We start from the raw sequence: 5,465 nt of genomic DNA, 5'->3' as shown, positions 1-5,465 counted from the left end.
CTGCACCAACCCAAGGGAAGGAAAGAGAGTTATAAGACACATCTGGTTCTTAAAGGGTGACTATATAACATATCTCCCAAACCAGGACACTTTTGAGAGTGAAAGGGGATGTTATTAAGAATTATACCAAGACAATAAACTCAGTAAGGGCAAACTCGGATATATGATCTCCCTACTTCATAACCACCTTGATCTGGAAACAACCCGCTTCACTTTGCTTCACATGCTATTGGTGAATACGGCCACGTGGTATTCCACTGATCTGTTTTTGTGTAACGAACCACACTGAAACAGTGGCTTGAAACAATGACCAAACATTTTTTGGTTCACAAATGTGGGATGATCTGGGCTCAGCTGGGTGGCTCTTGCTCAGGGTCTCTCACATGGGGGGAGGGGGGCCTCGTGCACATTTACCTCCCCGTGATCTCTGCAGCATGGCAGCTCCAGGGCAGCCAAACTCATGCAGAGTGGCTCAGGCTCCAAACGACACATGTCACAAAAGAGAGCCAGGCGGAAGCTGCATCACCTTCTGAGTCCTGGCTTGGAAGTCCCACAGATCACATCTGCTTAGTCTATTGGTTGAGGCTGTCACAAAGACCCACCCCTGGTCCACCTCTCAAGGGGAGAGTAGCAAGTACGGATGAGACCAGAAACAGTGTCAATGTCATTTTTGGGAAAACACAGCCTGCCATGTATGAGCCCACCAAAACATGAGAAGCGATGGGTGCTGCTGGAAAACAGAGACAGGCTGGGCCTCCCCTTCCCACCTCTCAGTCAGTTCAGGCTGCCGTAACAGAAATACCATAGACCAGGTGGCATGTAAACAACAGATGTTTATTTCTCATGGTTCTGGAGGCTGCAAGTCAAGGACCAAGGCATCAGCAGATTCTGTGTCTGGTGAGCACCCGCTTCCTGGTTCACAGATGACATCTTTCCTCTGTATCCTCATGTGGCAGAAGGTGCAGGGGAGTTCCCTGGGGTCTCTTTTATAAGGGCACTAATCTCATTCATCAGGGCTCCACCCTCATGGCCTAATCATCTCCCAAAGGCCCTACCTCCTGATACCATCACCTTGGGATTAGGGTTTCAACGTACGGATTTGGTGGGGCACAGACATTCAGTCCATAGCACCAGCCCAACTCTAAACTCTAAGATGGAGAGCAGGACTTAGTGGACACTTGGCCATCTCTCCCACACCAGCGCTGTCTGCAAAGCAGCCCACCACTTGGGTCATTGGGCCCAGAGAGGATGGCTGGGTCCTGCTGTGGCACCTGTGAGACGTGGGACCACAGGAAGAAGGGGGAAGTGGGAGAGAGCTTTGCCCCAACCTCAGAAGCAGTTTCTTCCATGGGGTCAGTCTAGGCAGCATTGGACCTTGTATGGGAGGAAGAACCCAAAAATGTGGGTGCCCCCCAGCTTGGCCTGGCCTGATTATTCCACCATGAGCCAACACAAGGCTGGCAACTCATGGTCAGCCCATTAGAAACGTTTCTTTTTTTTTTGGAAAAACAATAATATCGTTGGTGGCTAAAAATTATTATTAAATGAACTGCTTTGTAAATGAACCCTGGGAAACATCTTAAATTTCAGCTTAAAGAAAACCAGCCATTTCTGCTTTCCCATTCTATTGGAATCCCAGCAAAGCAGGAATTGTGCTTTCCAATGCTCAGGTATGCTAGACCATAACATGAGAGGAACAGTTCCTAGAAGGTTCTAGAAGGACCCACTTGGTCCACACCCAGAAGTCCTCCTATGCAGCCACTCAAGGCTCCTACCCAACCTCATCATCTGTGTCTCCTCCTTTTCTTTTTTAATAAATTTATTTATTTGTTTGTTTGTTTGTTTTTGGCTGCATTGGGTCTTCATTGCTGCACACGGGCTTTCTCTAGTTATGGCGAGCGGGGGCTACTCTTCATTGCAGTGCACAAGCTTCTCATTGCGGTGGCTTCTCTTGTTGTGGAGCACGGGCTCTAGGCACACGGGCTTCAGTAGTTGTGGCACGCAGGCTCAGTAGTTGTGGCTCACGGGCTGTAGAGCGCAGGCTCAGTAGCTGCGGCACACGGGCTTAGTTGCTCCGTGGCATGTGGGATCTTCCCGCACCAGGGCTCGAACCCGTGTCCCCTGCCTTGGCAGGCGGATTCTCAACCACTGCGGCACCAGGGAAGCCCTCTCCTCCTTTTTAAGGAGCATCTTGTCTTCCTTAACAGGTATGATTTCCGTGGTGGTTAATTATATGTATCAACTTCGCTGGATCACGGGAGATAGATAGATATATATATAGGTTCCGTTCTCTGGAGAACCTTGATTAATACAGTTTCCTTTTTGTGCCTAAAAATTCCTCTTTTTTAAGAGGTTCTTTTTTCTCCTTCCCCTCAGCTCATCACCCCTATTCTGTAAATATTACAAGATGAGAAGTGATTAATTCACCTGCAAGAAACAGGAGATCAGACTTCTGCCTTGTTTTTTTTTCATTTTATTGAAGTATAGTTGATTTACAATGTTATATTAATTTCTTCTGTACAGCAGAGATTCAGTTATACATATATATACATTCTTTTTCTTATATTCTTTTCCATTATGGTTTGTCACAGGATAGTTCCCTGTGCTCTACAGTAGGCCCTTGTTGTTTATCCGTTCTCTTCATAATAGTTTGCATCTGTTCATCCCAACCTCCCAGTCCTTCCCTCCCCCCCCGCAACCCCCCCTTGGCAACTTGCCTTCTTTTCTAACTACAAGTTTCTATAGAGGGAAACATTTGAGTTTCCTTTGCACAGAAAATGACAGCGACTTTCCAAATTCCTGATTTCCTCCATGAAAAGGTCGGGTGTGTGTCCCAGGGCTATGAACACGGAAGTTCTCACCTGCAAACTGACGTCTGTTCTGTTTAAGTGACATTCTCATGAGAATGTCCAATCTGGGTGGATTTCTACATAAAAGTAGAGCAAACCTCCACTTTCCTCGTGAGGGTCTGAGGAGACCGGTCTAGCTTAAGTGAGGGTCTCTCTACCACAGTGCGGCAATGGCCCCTCGACTGCCCCTCGCTCCTCCTCTGGAGCTCCATCCCCTCCTGCCACCAACGGCAGGGCCTGGGCAGTGGCGCGGCCCTTCCAGGCCCCCAAGAACCCCCTGACCACGTGCGACTCTTCCCAACTCCTCACTCACCTTGGTAGCTTGGAATCAGACGCTGTTCCCGGGAAGCTCGTTGGTGTGAGACCACAGGTCTGCAGACAAGAGGGATCCGGACGCCCCCTCCAGGCCCAGCTCACTAACTTCAGGACCCCCGGCTCTGAGACCAGCCCCTTGGGCCCCGTCGTCTCAGGTAGGCGTGCTGATACCTTTCCCCCGGAGGAGTACCCACCCCCAATGAACACACAAACCCTCGTGGCTCCCCAAGACTGGGCCAACCAGACCCCAGGAGTTCAAGGCCCAGACCTGGGTGCTGAGTGTCACTGGAAATAGGGAAATGCACCAGCAGGTGGTGGGTGCTGGAACCTTTTTGCTTTTTAATGGTTGGGACCTCAGTTATGTTCCCAGCAAGGAGTGGCCTCTTGGCTTTTACCAACAGAAGCTTGTTTCCGAGGGGCTGTGAGGCCCAGGAAAGTGTGGGTCTGTGAGCTGTACCCACACTTCACAGGGGAGACTGCAGTAAGAGTCACAGGTGAGGTCACCTTGCTGCGTTAGATGCGGGGAATTCAGCTGAGAACACCGAGTGCACCCCACTCTCAGTCCAGCCCATGGCCCATGGCAGCAGGACCCCATGCAAGACCCCACTCCTGTCTCTGTTACCCCACCTCCCCCTTCCACAGATAACCATTCCGATGGGCTCCACGTGTACACTTGTTTTCATGTGTGCTCTGAAACACCTGTGTTGTTTTTTGTGCAGGTATTTTAATGGCCACAAATGCAAGCACTGTGGGCCTCACCGTCCTTCCATTTCCAGGCAGCTCTCGGCTTTAAAAATGCTGCTTTGCGTTCATCTAACCCGTTAACCGGGCTGCTGCGCAATATTTTGCCGGGTTTCTGACCTCCTTGCCTGACCCCTCCCTGAGCGAGGACACCCAGAGCGCCTTCACCTCCCCGGGCTCAGTGATAGTGGAGGAGCATCCTCAGACATGCCCTCTACACACCCCTGCGCGACCATCCCGGGGTAGCAAGCATCTTCTGAGTGCTGGGAGCTCTGGCTGTGCTATCTCAGGTGTGTCCTCCGTGGACACAGAGGTGTCCTTTTCCTCACCTGCCGGGGGTGAGAATGCCTGGACCGGGCGGGGTGAGGGTGGGGGGATTGGATGAGGACATGCAGGTCTGGAAGAGCTTTGAGATGCTGTTCTGTGTCAGAGCTCATTAATTCCCAGAAGCCACCCCGAGAGGGACATGTGTGGACCAAAGACCAGGGTCACCTGAAAGACTTGTACCAAGACCAGACGCCCCCCCAGGCCTGTCGTTAGCCAGGTGGCAATTAGAAAAATTCAGTGACATTTGTGTCCCCAACTATAGAGCCAGTTCTCCGCCCTCTAGTGAAAGTTTCCAGTTGACTAGGAAACAGGGATCTGGTAAGAGTGACAAGCCTGAGCAGCAAGAAGGGATGGGCACCGGATCTAGGGGGGCAGCTGGCTTCACGGAGGAGAAGGCACGATTCTTCCGCTGTGAAGTGGGAATGGAAAGCGGCGGGCAGACGGTGGCAGGAAGGAGAGAGCTCACTCTGCTGGCTTGTCGTTCCTGGATGAAGTTAGAGATGGGGGCGTCCGCTAAGCAGAAGGGGGTTGGGTAGGAGCTTGGGCAGCCGAGGAGAGAAGAGGAGGTACGAAGTCCTCATTGCCGAGAGTAGGAGAACAACCTACGGGGAAAGTAGTGGGATTGCCGGGCAGCACGGGGATGCTGGGAGAAGATGGAGAAGAGCCAGCCAGTGTGTGTGTCAACCACGCTGGGGTGTGCTCAGTGGGGGATGACGGCAGGAGAGAGACAAGGGAGGTGATTAAACGAGGGGTGATGAGTAAGGGAGGGAGTCATTCCGTGAGATGGTGGGAGCTCCGGATGAGGCTGGCAGGAGTGCTAGAGCGAGTGGGGGGCAGGAGAGATGCTTGGATCTCTTTTCCAGATAAAGTCAGGGTCCTGGGTGTGACCACAGGAAGGGGTGGCTGGATCGGAGTGTTGGAAAGATCACTGGAGGTGAGGGAATCAAGGTAGCGAGAGACCAGGGGGTAGGATTGTTCATCCACATGGGTCCTGGAGAATAAGACAGGAGGATGGAGGAAACAGTAAGCCAGGAACCATGTCCCCAGCAAATGAGATGACCAGCAGACGGACAGCAGGTGATATGGCTGGGTTTTGAATGAGAAGGAGATGTCACGGGAGCACGGAGGATACTGACCCCTGCAGGATTCTGCAGTGCGCGCGGGGTGTAAGAGAAGAGCACCCATGAGAGGGCACCAGGCGAGGCGGCGAGCCAGGTAAGAGCCAGGAGAACA

At 51.9% G+C, this 5,465-nt stretch overlaps 1 long non-coding RNA gene across 1 annotated transcript in view; it reads right to left on the bottom strand.

Annotated features, from left to right (window-relative positions):
- The window catches only part of LOC111181903 (uncharacterized), a 57,513-nt gene that overhangs the window by 33,239 nt on the left and 18,809 nt on the right, over nt 1-5,465 (bottom strand). The gene's annotated exons all lie outside the window — the stretch shown is intronic.

The sequence above is a fragment of the Delphinapterus leucas genome, chromosome 15, assembly GCF_059928025.1.
Source record: "Delphinapterus leucas isolate spDelLeu-1000000601 "Yukka" chromosome 15, BTC_Dleu_Yukka2, whole genome shotgun sequence".
NCBI classification, from domain to species: domain Eukaryota; kingdom Metazoa; phylum Chordata; class Mammalia; order Artiodactyla; family Monodontidae; genus Delphinapterus; species Delphinapterus leucas.
Note: the sequence above shows the minus strand (reverse complement) of the source record. Positions and strands in the feature narration are given on the sequence as shown.